General features: G+C 39.7%; 1 protein-coding gene across 1 annotated transcript in view; it reads right to left on the bottom strand.

Moving 5' to 3' along the window:
- Positions 1 to 14,279, bottom strand: part of PTK2 (protein tyrosine kinase 2) — a 190,444-nt gene that overhangs the window by 163,754 nt on the left and 12,411 nt on the right. The window contains exon 2 of the mRNA XM_027645649.1: positions 11,526 to 11,584. The gene's annotated coding sequence lies outside the window, so the exon portion shown is untranslated. The remainder of the gene's footprint in view (positions 1 to 11,525; positions 11,585 to 14,279) is intronic.

The following is a 14,279-nucleotide window of genomic DNA, read 5'->3' as shown; positions in this document are numbered from 1 at the left end:
AAAGCAATGCCAGAAAGCTTTCTAATTTAAAAAGCAAAGCTAAGATGCAAATGAATGGCACAGCAATATGTTAAATAAATAGCATATCCAAGACCACAGGACCACCTTACACTCTTCAAAAACAATTTTACCTTCTTTAAATATTAAAATACTTAAATACATGAAATATCAAACTTAAATTTAAAATTGAGAAACTTTTCTGAATAGACCAATAAAGCATTATTTACAACAAACCCATAATATTCAACAACACAACTGTGTTCAGAACACCCTTGAGCAAGGAGAAAGCACCACCACCATCACTGTGGCCCCTTTATCCCAATGCACCTGAACACCTGAGACTCACCTGATCCCCTGAGCCCCCAAGGCACCTCCATCAGAGTGCTCTGGGTGGTTGAAAGCTGCAAGTGTACCAGGTTTGGGGGACATCACAGAATGTGGGACATCCAAAGGGAAATCACAGAATCATCTAGGTTGGAGAAGACCTCTGCAATTGATGACCTCAGAGGTCTTTTCCAACCTAAATGATTCCACGATCCTACGTGTGCACGCTGCTGTCGACAGCCTGAAATCAGCAGCTCCGCTCAGCTCTGCTCTGAAGCTTCTGCCTCTGTGCAGCTTGGTAGGAACCAGCTTATGGTCAAATAAGTGTAGGGGAGAGGATAACAGATGTCAAACAGCACAAGCCGAATTATTCAGGAAACTAAGGAAACAGTAGACAATACTGTCATGAGTAACACAACCATAGAAAGAGGTAAGTGGGATGACAGGGGTGACCTGTAATGGTTTCGTCCTGCCTAAGGAGTTCTGTGCAGGGAAGAAGGCTATCACCTGGTCCAAACTACCTCCCACAGAGAACAGACACAAAAGTGTATGCACAGCTACAGTCTACCAGCTAAAACTCACTTAGTTTACCTCAGAAAAAGCAACCCCAAAAAGATTTCAGGTTTTCCCCACTTTTCTAATGAAGACATTTTCAAAATGTCAATGGGTTTGGCAATTACATAAAATTCCAAAATTTGAAGCCTACAAATTAGACACTGCTCCAAAAGTCATGAAGTTCAGTTTTGAGGCTGGGCAGATGGCAGTGACTTTGCCATGGCTCAACCCAAGGTCTCTTTCCAAAGCACTCACAGAAAAGTTTTACCTTCTGAAGTGTCCTACGTCCAGAATGTCCATTTCTGAAAGGGTTGGCTTTTAAAGAAGTTAATACTAAGAGATTATAAAGTTCTACCTCCTCCATATCTTCCTCAAAGCACAAATATACCAAGCCAGACTGAGAAATTAAGGTCTTTACTTATTCTTCCAGGACTTAAAGCTCCACAGGAGCCCCACTGTTTCCTCACCCTAACACTCAGGTTCTTTCCAACTGCTGAACTCCACAGCTGCCCTTTGCAAAACAGAGGTTTGAAAAGCATGGTGGGCTTTTAAATATTACATTATGACCATGACTAGAGACCTAGTGGACCTCCACCCCAACACCCTTTAAAGACAGGTACTTTATTCAAATGAAAGGCCATCAACTGTAACATTTATTAAGAACCAAAAGAACACACATCCAAATATTTTTAAGTAGCATAAAATATTAAAAACAACTCATATGGCCTTATACAGCAGCCATGAAAAATTATTTTTAGGGATAAAATCCTCTCATTCAAGACAAACATGACAGATGATGAAATTTATTTAATTCCCATGTATTAAGTTGTGAGAGTAAGCTACCAGAAATCTAAATTGGGAACGTCCATGGACTGGATTTACAGCCCCGATTACTGGCTAAATACTGACATTTGTGATGAAAGCTCCACAAAAATCAAGGTCTTTCGGGGTTTTTGGGAAACTGAATGACATAGGATGGACACTTTCAACGGTAAGAGAGTGGAATTTCCAAATATTTTACAGGCAAATAAGATTACATTCACATTAGAAAACTTGCCAGCAGTAGCTTATTTCTTATTTTGTTCTAGCCTTATTTTCCCTTTCTATTTACAAGCATTTCAAAGAGCAAACTGCACAATAAAACTAATATTAACTTTGTGAAGCTGGTTAAATACATGAACCATGTGTGTAAAACACTGTAATTTGTAATTCAAATGCCTTGGTCTCAGAAACTCTGTGTGTTAAAGTTTGGAGTTGGAGATCAATTAACCACAACTCAGATGTGCCTTGAGGCTTAAAAACCAGCAATGCACAAATCAATATTTAATTTGCAGTCAGTGTAGGAGCTAAAAATGTTTCAGAAGCAATGTACAAATTATATATTGTAAACCACAAAAGGAAATAAATACCATCAACAGCCTCAGCAATTATATCCTATGAATATTTCAATGTAATTTCTTTTAATACCTCCCAATTTTAACAAAAGTTTGGGAACAATCACCCCATTTCAGCTACAAATGGTTCATGTGTATCATCATTTGCATAATCCAAAAATCCAAAGTCACATTTTTCCTGCATATTTCTCTATCACAGGGAATAAAGCAGGCTTGGAGATGTCTCCTTGTCCCTGGGCTGCTCACATCCCTGACTGCTTCCCTCCCTCAAATTTCTCCCCTCAAATTTCTGCATTCTTCAGAAATTTGAGATCCAGGGGGCAAATCAAGACATATCCTTGCTTCAAAAAACATTTTAGGCAACTCTGATGATATAAGAGAACAGTAAAAATAAGAAAATGTGAAGGTACGAGGATTTCCCGAACAGACTGTGTCTGACCTCAATTAGTCATCAGATCAGTTCCATAGAAAACACGGATGCTGCAGACAAGAAAACCAGTATTACATGAATTGGGCCAATTTGCAGAAATTCTGCACTGCTTACACTTAAGATGACTGAGAAAAATAATAGTTCTACCACCCCAAAAATTAACCAGTCTTTTGTTCAGTTTCTGTAATTTCTAGAATTAATGCTTATTTCTGAGAGCAAAAATTCTAAACTGGAGGCCAAGCTCTGGGTCCTTCCTACCAACTGCTTTTCAAATGTCCATAGGTTCACACTAATTTCTCTTGAAAAATTATTTTGAAAAAAACAGGAAAAAGGAGGTAAATACTAAAGCAACAAACTGAAACTCCAGCTCACCAAAATAACCAGGAATTAGTTTTTTCTGACAAAAATACTTCACTGTTCAGATGCAATTAAGTTAGCAATTAAATGTTTCTCTAAAAATATAATCCAGGTGAGGAATTTGAATGAAGTGACTATGTAGAGCCATGCAGTTGAATTCAACCCTCCTTCCCCACCTCAGGACTTCCACACTTCGCCCTCTAAAAATTAGGGGATACAGAACATCCAAGAGAAAAGCATTAGATGCCAAAAGAGTAATTAACTCTGTATTTGTGCATTTCAGCTGCTTTTTAAATCTGTGATGCTCCCATGGATATGGTCATCTCAAATTTTCATTGTATGAGGGTATCTTTAGTGGGAGTTTCAGTTAGAAAAGCTAAAGCAGCACCTTCTGACCCACTTCTCACACTGCTTGTGTACAGTTATTGCAGTGATGGTAGCAACACTCTGTGCAGGTTCGCTTGATGTACAGATATATGAATACAGAGACCACCAGGATATTAAGGAATATAAGTCACCGTTTTCTTCATGTCCTCCTTTCTCCTTTACAGGGATGAAAGCTGCATTTAGGTTCTGTTTTAAAAGCTAAGTGTTTATTATTAAAAGCAACACCAAAACCACTAATTCCTTGTATTAGTAGTGGAATTCAGTTATTTTTATGTCACTCAAACTCTGGATTTAATATAGAGCTCTTAATTTTTCCCTTCAAAAAGTAGAAGAGTAATTGGTGAAAGTTTCACACCATATGTGTTTATACAGGCACACACATCTCCCAAAGTAAATCTTCCAGGTAGTTTTGGCTTGGCTTCTCCTCAAACCTTATCAACAAGAAAACTCTGAGCTGAAGCCCAGATTTCACCATCAGCATCAGACGTCCTGTTCTTCACTGACTAATTACATCCATACAAGATCTCCTGCAGAAAGAGGGCCTCAAATTAAAAACAAAAATCCACCCAAAAAAGCCTCCCCGCAAAAAAAGATGAGAAGTGACTGTTTTAACAACCATTTTCATTGGAGGTCACACCTGTTTAGGATTTAGCACAGCACAGAAGCACAAGGCTCAGGCTGGATACAAACACATCCTGTGCTTAGGAATTTTTTTTAAGGTATCAAAGAAGGATTAATACACAGCCTCTAACACCACACAAAATGGAGGGGCAAGTTAACATCCTGTTTGCTTGGGGCTTTTTTCAAAGCCAAAAATTATGATGCAAAGGCTTCTAAGGGAAATTATTTACCACGTTAGGAGTCCAACTCAAATTTCTACGTTAACTGACTCGCAAGAGTCAGCACACATTTAAGGCAGAGGAAAACAACCTGAATTGTTCTGTTTAAAATAACTAGGATACAATACAGTTCAGACTCCTGGGAATATTACAACTAGCAAAGACTACAATATGAAAAGACTTTCAGAAAGAAGAGAAAGTTAAAATACATAAGTATTATACTATTAGAAAAATCATATAATAACCATTCATTTTGATATTGCTCTTACACAAGTCATTTAGAATAATGGAATAGGCAGAAGGAAAAACTATGATTACAGCTTCTCCAATTCCTTTGGACCTTAACACCCTCTACAATTCTGCCAGGCTTTTACCATCCTATCCTGAAAGTTCAGCTGAGCAGACTGATTCTGAAAGAGGGAAATGACAACACAACCACCTGCTTACAATACACACAAAAATAACCTGGAATGCCAAACTTGGAGTCCTGTTGACAACCGTGACTTTTTAAAGTGCCCTTTAGCTCTGCACAATCTAAATACTATTTTACTAAAATAAGAAATGACCTTTTTTCTAATGGGAATCCCAGTCAGCAATTTAAAGACTGCACCGTCCCCAGCACAGCTGGGAGTGGAGTGTTACAATAAACCTCCCACGTGTTGTTAAAGGGCACAATTTCAGTGGTACCTGGGACAAATATTAACTTCTGCCAGGTGATCAAGGCTCCCTCTTGGTACAGAGCATTTTCTCTCATTTAAAGCATTCATTTTTGGATGCAGTTATAGTCTGTTATTGCATTCTCGTGTCCACTTCATCCTCCTTAATAAGGAAACTCTGCCCAAGCTACTTTTGTCTGGACTCTTGACAGGGAATTCAAGTTGCCTGCTTTACTTCTTGCCAAGGAAAAGAGAGTACTGACCCACATCTACTGTTCAGAAACAAATCATATCACTTCTGACAGTCACCTACTCTGTACCCAAGACAGCAGTATGTGTGGGCAGTACATAATATAATAAACAATAAACCACGATTTTTGCTAATTCTGGCTACCGTAAATAGATTTAACAAAATTCAAGCCCATGAAAACACAGCATTTTTATTTCAAAAACTCAGTGGTTTCAAAAGAAATTGGTATCTACAGAATTATGATGCATTAGGAAGATTTATGCAACTCAAGGAATACAGAATAACCAAACCTAATTATCTACAAGTATCTAGGCATAAAAGGGAATCAGGTTGATTGGAGGGGTTTTATACTGGATGTTGACATATCCCTGATGTATCTTATAAACACATGAGAAGGAAAGGTGTCAAATCAGAGGCTTCCAACACCATCCTATGGTTTTCCACCAGCTTTACAACTAGGAAAGAATAACCAACCCTGCATAAACCAAGTGAGATTTACTAGGAAGGCAGTAATACCACAGAAAATCTTCAGAGTTTAGTGAATCAAAAGCGAACAAGAGCTATTGAGACTACTGAGAGAAGGGGCAAAATAAATAAAAAAGTAGTATTATATTGGGACTTGTGAACAAGGTGTGCCAAACCTAAGGGAGACGTGAAATGGTTTCACTTCATACAGTGCCGATAAGGCTAAGCTGAAATATCAAGTTCCACTTTGAGCACAGCACAGCATTTACAAGCCCTGAGCTTCCTGAGGAGTGGAATTCCCTGCCTCCCAGGCACTGCTAATTAAAACACGTTTCAGGAAGTGAACTCCAGCCCGCTTCCCTTCAGAGGAAGTTCTCCATGAACGTCTGCCAGGAAACAACCCAGATCCTTCCCCTACCACAGCACACACAAACCGACCTTGGCAGCCCCTGGCTTGTCCCTTGCTGCTCCTGCTGCCCATCAAGCTGGACAGTATTTTTTTTGCACCATATTTTATGACCTGTCAGTACGTTTGTATCCACTAATGTTCCTTTTCTTGTGAGGATACTCAACACCCTGCCCCACAACTACAACTCAAGATGCTACACCAGTAGCAAACACTATCCCAAAGGACAACAGGAAGCCTGGAAAGCCTCACTCGGTTTCAAAGGTAAAAATGGGAATTTTTGATCCTTGCTTTGAATTAAATAACAGCCAGTACAGACCGCAACCATTCGCCAAAATACAGGATCGAAGGACAATTATACATTACCAGAGAGCAAATGAAGTGCTCTGAAAGAAGCAGAGCAACAGACTTTACTGCAGGTAATAAATACAATACCATTATTTGCATCTGCCATTTAAACAGCCTGGAAGGGAGCAGCAGCAGCACTGCATGGCCATCCCTGGCATCATCAGCATGTGCTGCTACAGGCTCCTCCAAGTCACACTGCAGAGCAGCACTATTTACAGAGTCAGACTTTGTTTTGTGCTTTATATTTGCCTATCCACATATACCAGAAGGATTAACAACCAAAACAAATAACTGGTTTGGTATACAGAAGATCTTTGGCACCTCCAAAGGGAAAACTAAAGCTCTACTTCATTCTATCTCGATAACATATTCCAAGATAATCCCGACAGGCTGAGGTTTTATTCAACTCCACTGAGGGATGGGACATAAATTAAACAGAATATCACAAGCACTGAAATTTATTTCCCTCAGCCCCCTTTCTTCTCTGTAAGAGACAACAGTTGCTCTGGGGACAGGCTGAGGAGTATCAACTATGCTGAACAAAGGCTGGGACAGAGCTCAGAAAGGCACTGGGCACCACGTGGAATGTCTTGTGTTTCTTACTTCCAAGTTTATTGGTTTTAAAACCCTGGTGGTGCCTGTCAGCACAGACAGAGCACAGAGCCCTTCCCAGGAAGGGCCCAGTCAGAGAGAAGAGCATGTTCTGTACCCAACTCACACACGTGGAAGCCCAGCCTGCCTGGAAGCAGCTTATCATAACTTTGGTGGTAAAGTAAATCTTTCTCCAATGACCCAGAAGTCCAGAATAACAAACCAGCCAGCAATCCCAGCAAAATTCCACTTCCAGAAGCCAGGAGGAGCTATAAGCATGTAGGTGTTACTGGGAAGGAGCAACATCCATTAATTAGCCTTACACTTGAGAACAGAGTGGTTGTTCTTTACAGTCTTAAGCACCAACTGAAGTCTTTTTAAACAAATTTTGTATGAAGGAGGGAAAATCCCCAAATGTATTAAAATGAAATTACATGTCTAACATCCAAAATACACAAAACCCCATAGGGATGTGTTTCTAGCCATAAGAGATAAAAAGGAACATTAATTTCCCCATCTGTTATACTGTATTTAAGCAAGTGTTATGCTGGATGCAGTAAGGTTTCTCATCTACTAGTTTAACTCCAGCTGAAATAGAACTGTACAGTTGGAAGGCACCTGAAGTCCCTTGCAATAGAGACAAAATCCAGAGAACACCTTCTGGAAGCTGCCTCTTAGGTGGAAGTGCTGGCACCACCTACTGTCAATGGCTGACCAGTATGTTTGAAATCACACAATAAGTAAAATTACATGTACTTTTATTTACAGAATGCCTGCAGCAATTCCATGCTCCAACACTGGCCTGAGGAGTAAGCCAGAATTGTAAAGTTAACAGAACTGCTCCTCGTATTCCATCCTATCAATAGGTGTCTTCTGCACATGCTAATTACGAATCATGGAATTACTATGGTTGGAAACGACCTCTAAGACCATCGAGTCCAACCATCAACCCAGCATTGCCAAGGCCACTACTGAACCATGTCCTCAAGTGCCACATCTGCACATCTTTTAAAGACTTCCAGGGATAGCAACTCCCCCACTGACCTGGGCAGACTGTTCCAATAAACACCTTTCTGGTGAAGAAACTTCTCCTCATATCCAACCTAAACCTCCCCTGCTGCAACCTGAGGCCATTCCCTCTTGTCCTGTCACTTGTTACCTGGGAGATTGACCCCGACCTGGCTACAACCTCCTTTCAGGGAGTTGTAGAGAGTGAGAAGGTCCATCCCTCCTGGAGACAAAGGCTCCTTTTCTCCAGGCTGAGCTCCCCCAGCTGCTCAGTGTCTTTCTTGTCCTGAGGGGCCCAGAACTGGACACAGGATTTGAGCTGTGGCCTCACCAGTGCCCAGCCCAGAGGGACAATCCCTGCCCCGGTCCTGCTGCCCCACTATTGCTGGTACAGCCCAGGTGCCATTGCCCTTCTTGCCCACCTGGGCACTCCTGGGCTCATGTTCAGCTGTTGTAAACCACCATCCCCAGGTCCTTCCCCAGTGGGCAGCTTTCCAGCCATTCTGCCCCCACCCTGGAGCGCTGCAGGGGGATGTTGTGGCCCAAGGGCAGGACCCAGCACTTTGCCTTGTTGAACCTCATACATTTGGCCTTGCCCCACTGATCCAGCCTGTCCAGATCCCCCTGCAGAGCCTTCCTGCCCTCCAGCAGATCAACACTCCCACCCAACCTGGTGTCACAGCTGCCAACTTGCTGGGGGTGCCCTCAACCCCCTCATCCAGATCATTGATAAGGATATTAAACAGGGCTGGCCCCAACACTGAGCCCTGGGGAACCCCCCTGGTGAGCAGGTAATCAGAGTAAATACCAGCATCAGGAAGAAGACAGAACATTACATGAGCTGAAGCAACTAAGTGTCACCTACGCACTCAGGGTTTCTGGATGACCCCAGCAGAGTCACCAAGTTCCCTGCAATCACCAAGCTCTTCTTTCATGGACATGTCTTTACACCTGGAGGTTAAACAGATCTGCCAAGTAATTCCAGGTGTTATTCAAATCAGTGAGAGCTCCACTTTGAGTGTGAATTTTAAGTGTTACAACAAAAAAAGGCATGTCTAAGCAGGGACCTAAAATTAAACTCTTTCATCCCAAGTTCTGTGACTCCATCCAATACAAATACTAATACCAATACAAATACTAATAATACCATAAGATGAATGGGTGAAGCCACCACTATCACAGCAAACTTAACAGGAAAAATCCATCCTGTAAGAGGAGGGCTTGAACACTGCCATGAATAGACAAGGATATTTTGGGACCAAACAGGTAGTGGTTCTGTGGAACAAAGTATGTGATTACATAATGGAAAGACTATTGTGACATAGGTAGGAGCTTGAATTTTTGCACTACAAATACAAGGCTTAAAATAACAGTTTATAAAGCAGTTGAATAAGCAGGAGATCCAGTACACTTTTTCTGTCATTTCCACTGGAACTGTCATTCTAGTATTTGCATATACAACACCACTTTCAAAGAGTAAGTAGCACTAATCTCTTGCTCCTGCCAAATCCCCAGCCAGAAGAAAATTCACAGATTTAACATAAACCTGACAAGTCAGAAGTACTTGCAATTTATATTTAAGATTTTTCACTGTTTCCTCTTACTCTACATTGTAATTCACAGCCTTGTTGTGAACCCTGGGCTGGTTTTCCATAAAGTCTTATCTAGGCAGGTAGTGCAAGGTATTTACCTAACAAACTAATAAATACTTGGTTGTCATGGTTTGACCAGGATATGACTCACTTGGAACCACAGATCCCAGAGAGCAAATGGCTACAGTTCACAAAACATATAAGTGTGCTTTTTTGCTTATGACATCACAACAGTCAGAGCTGTTCCTTTTAAAAGGTCAAACAAAATTAAAGGAAGCACAAAAAAAGGCCTGAAATCACAGGTCTGATTTGGAGGCCTTTATATATGATAAAGTGAAGAGGGGTCTGTCTTGCTCCCACCATCCCCTTCCTTGTTTTCTAGATTTCCCACGTTATTAGTTTTTCATGTTCAGAAAATATTTTTAAAGTGTCTGGGTTTCCATACGAATCATAAGTCAATTAATATGAGACATAAGGCAATAAATTTTAGTCCTAATTGATAAAAATATCAGTACTGGAGCTTTTTGTTCCAACTGAAATACTCTGGGCTATTTCCAATTTATGTGACAAAACGGAAGATTTTTTTAAACCATTCAGCTTGTTCTTTGGAGTAGTGAGAATAGATGGAATTTCTTGGAAAAACTAATTGCATAATATAAACAATCGTCATCTCATACCAGAAAAGAGAGAAATTGGAAAGGAGAAACAATTAGTCACCACAAACTTGAAAACTGAAGTTTAAGAAAGGCTGATTACATCCAGAACACTCCTGAAGTAAACTACTGAAGAATAAAGATATCTACCCCTGCAAATTTAGATACTCAGGAAACACTAAGTGACCCTCTGCTGATTCCTGAAGATGCAAATATGGATCCAAGATCACAGTCTGAAGTCCCATTAGGGGCCTAGTCCACTTGAAAGGCAAGCAACCATATCTTTGTTCTCAAGTGCACTATACTCCAGGCAAGAACATTAATGAAACTAAACCAGGTGATATCAAAGTTTTAAATAAGGGTAATCACATCCACAAGTTAGATTCAAAAGTGCACTTGAAGTAGCAGATTTTGTTACCTGTCAAAGCCTCAGCAATAGGAAAACAAATAATGTAATAGAGGCTCCCAAACCACCAACCACAGGGAGAGCTGTAGAAAGGGGGGAAACCGAACCACAAACAAACAAAAAAATCCAACAAGTTATTCTAGCCACACTCAAATGCAAGAATATTCCAAACATCCACATATATCAGCAGCAACAAAAGCAGAAGTCAGAAATACCAACTACAGTGAGGATCAAAACTGAAGTTTGCAAATATAACCATTCCCCCTGGGAGAAGGGGGTGGAGGGTGTCAAAAGCACTCAATAAGGTAGGGAAACCAAAAATAAATTCCTGTAATACAAAAAATACTGTGGCTATAACTTTTTTGCTCCTGCTTACAGCTAATTACTTGAGATTAGGCCAAGTGCCCCGACAGCAAAGATGTGGCTTAAGACAAATTTTTTACGTGCTACAGAAAAGCAGAACACAAGATCAGATAATTATTAACATTCTGCTTCAAAGGCAGCAAGCGGGACTGGTCAGACAATTTCCAGCTGAGTGGTTTTGGTAGGTGAGCAAACACCTCACAAATTCCTCCCCTGCACTGTAAATGACTTGCTGCACAGCTCTGCACACCTCTGTACCCTGGGGCTGAGGGAAGGACCAGGGACAGCCTGCCAGGAAAAGGCCAGTTCCAGGAGGCTCAGAGAAAAGACAAACCAAGAAATTCTGTTATAACATCCATTGTTTAAGAATCAGGATTTTCAACAATAATAACAAGGAAACAACAACAACAACAACAACAAAAAAAAAAAAATCTCAGCTTAACCTGTTTTACCCAGAGCAAAACTCTGTGTGACAGTGAAATCATTAGTTGCTGTACATACCCTAAGTAGACTTTCCAGCTCTCAGCAGCAGGTGCTCAGTACAGGATGAAACATGAAATCTGAAATAAACATTTAGAATTCATTAGGATATTTTCTTAAATAATGTCAAAGTAGTCAAATATCCAAGAAACTGATATCCAAATAACTGATATTCTTCTTTTGAAGACAAGATAACCTTCCTAAGGAACAAGCTGCAGTACACACCTTACTTTACAAGGGCAGATTATTTAGCTGAAAATCCTTAGGTAAAAACAAACAAACAAATAAGCCCCATAAAACCAAACACAAAAGAAGTTCATAGAAGCCAAGGACTAACATTTGAACTCAAACCAGACATCTTAAAAAGCAAGTTGCCTGAAATCTGGTTTCATGTTTGCATGAAAGCAAACTAAAAATTTCATACTTATATGGATTTGTTGTTTTGAAGAAGGAGAAGGTTTAAAGAAGGATTCTGAGGTGAACCTTTAATATGGTTAATATACACTTAATGGCAACAACAACTGAGCGAGCACTGAAAACCCTGATGAGTGATTCAGAACATTAGCAGCATCCAGATCTAGAATTAGAAAGTGCTTCCCTGGAAAATAAAAAAATGTGTGGGAGGAACTAGTGAAAAGCATTTATTTCCTCAGGGCATGTGCATCACAGGGCAGCCAAGCCAGTTTTCAGATGAAATAACAAATATACACAGATATTGCTCAACACACACATAATACACCGTCCAGAAAGTTGTGATTTTGTGCCTTAAAGAAAACAATTGATCTGACAGAATTCCAGAGCCAAATAATCCAGAGTTGGGTTTGCTACCTTGCTAGTTGTTTTTGTTCTTTTGCCTTTCAAACAAATATATACTATAGGGATAAAGGCAGTACCAGGAGAAAGCCCACTTTTAAGTGCACTTATTATGCACTTAAAACTGGAGTTCTAAGAACTGTTTCTGAACCTTTATTCATTTTAGCTACTTAATCTTCCCCACACACAAAGGCCACCAAAAGATTTCCACAAGAGAATCTGATGAGATAAAGCAAAACAAAAAGTTAAAATATTCTCTGCAGTTTCTTTTAAGATTTCATCTAAGCTATAATAAACTGAATAAAAATAAGAAAGCCAAAAAACTCGAATTTCTACATTAAAGCAAAAGAAAAAAAAAAGAGTCACAGACACTCACCTGAAACACACATCCATACCCTTGGGAAAAATATTACTTGCTTTTATGGTGGTACACAAGATGAATGGCACTGCCTCAAAATACTGATTTTATAGTTAACACAGAATCTGCTAGTTCAGACTGCTGTCCCATCCTCTCTGCCAGACTGAGTGCAAAACAACAGCTTTCCCCAGAATCACGTCTGCTCTGAATGTTTTTGTGGAATTAGTCATGATTTGGGACAATTTGTGAAAACACCAAGGATTAACACAATGGGGATGATATCATGACAAGTCCTTTATGGAAAGGGAAATTGCTCATGAGACTGTTTCTCGGACTGAGAAACCCGTGTAGTTTTTGATTTAACTAAAGATGTTTTCTGATAAGGCAAAAGCTACTTTTCATTTCCAAGGCCAATAGTAATGATCTTTCCCTGCTCTGGGAAGTCACATCATTAGCACCCTTAAAACATTTGTTAAAATAATTGTGTGTGTGACACCAGGGGACTTACCCACAACATCAAAAATGTACCAAGCACAAATAATAGAAAAATATTATTTTAATTGCTGAGGCATCAATAATGCAAACACTTACAGGCATGTTAAATTTTCCACACAAGTTATCCCACTGATTTTCAATAGAACCATCCATGTGTGTAAAATTCAGTGTACAAATGCATGGCACTGTGATTTGATTTGATGTTGGATGGCAACCCCAGAGGACAGATAAAGGGCCTCTCGTTTGCTCATTAGAGAATAACAGAGAGATGATCCAAACACAGGATCATTTCATCTCCTTTACACCAACAGCCATTTCCAGGCACACCTTCCCAATATTTGTTTTCACAGGTTACTCACTGATTTCTTTCATTTATCAGTTACTTAGGAAGCAAGTGGTGACAAGAACTCTCTCATGCTCGACTCAAGTTCAACCAGTTGTAACACTTCTTAAAAAAAACCCACAATTAGTCTCATTCGAATGGGGATAAAAGCTGAGAGCTTGTAAAGTAGTCAAAAGGAGAGTAAATGTAAAAAATGGTTTGGGTTAAAGTATTGTGCTTATTTCAACTTTTTGTAAAAAAAAAAAATAGATCTATATATATTATAATTTTTTTTTAAAGTAAAAAAATCAAATAAAACCGCTCCGGGGGGGGGGAGGATTTTTCATAGTTTTTGTAATTTCTCTACCTTTCTCCACATGGGAAAGGTTTTCAGTAAGGTCACAATATTTAAACGTTAAATCTAATATTTTTTTTTTAAAAACTATTCCATTTGAAACTGGCTCTAAATACCTGTTTGATGCAGTTTGATTTGTTTCCTTATCTTGTCCTAGCTGTATTTCAGTTAAAAGATAAAGCATCTTATCTGGAAATCTAAATGCTTGAAATTCTAAGTTTTGTCCTCCAGTATCATTCTATTCCCTCTCCAGTTTGCCACCTTCACCAAGCACACTGCTGAGCCATAAGCTAATGTCTACTACCCGAGAGTAAAGATCTTAAAATATCTTCTAGGCATGGAGCTCATTCCTCAGCTTTCTTATGGTTTTTTTTTCAGCTACCTTTAAAGCTCCTCAGTCATGCTCTTCGAGAAAATTTGTCCCCTTCACTC

The sequence above is a fragment of the Corapipo altera genome, unplaced genomic scaffold (assembly GCF_003945725.1).
Source record: "Corapipo altera isolate COAL_440 unplaced genomic scaffold, ASM394572v1 51, whole genome shotgun sequence".
Taxonomy (NCBI): domain Eukaryota; kingdom Metazoa; phylum Chordata; class Aves; order Passeriformes; family Pipridae; genus Corapipo; species Corapipo altera.
The sequence above is the reverse complement of the archived record's forward strand: the minus strand, read 5'-3'. Positions and strand labels throughout refer to the sequence as shown.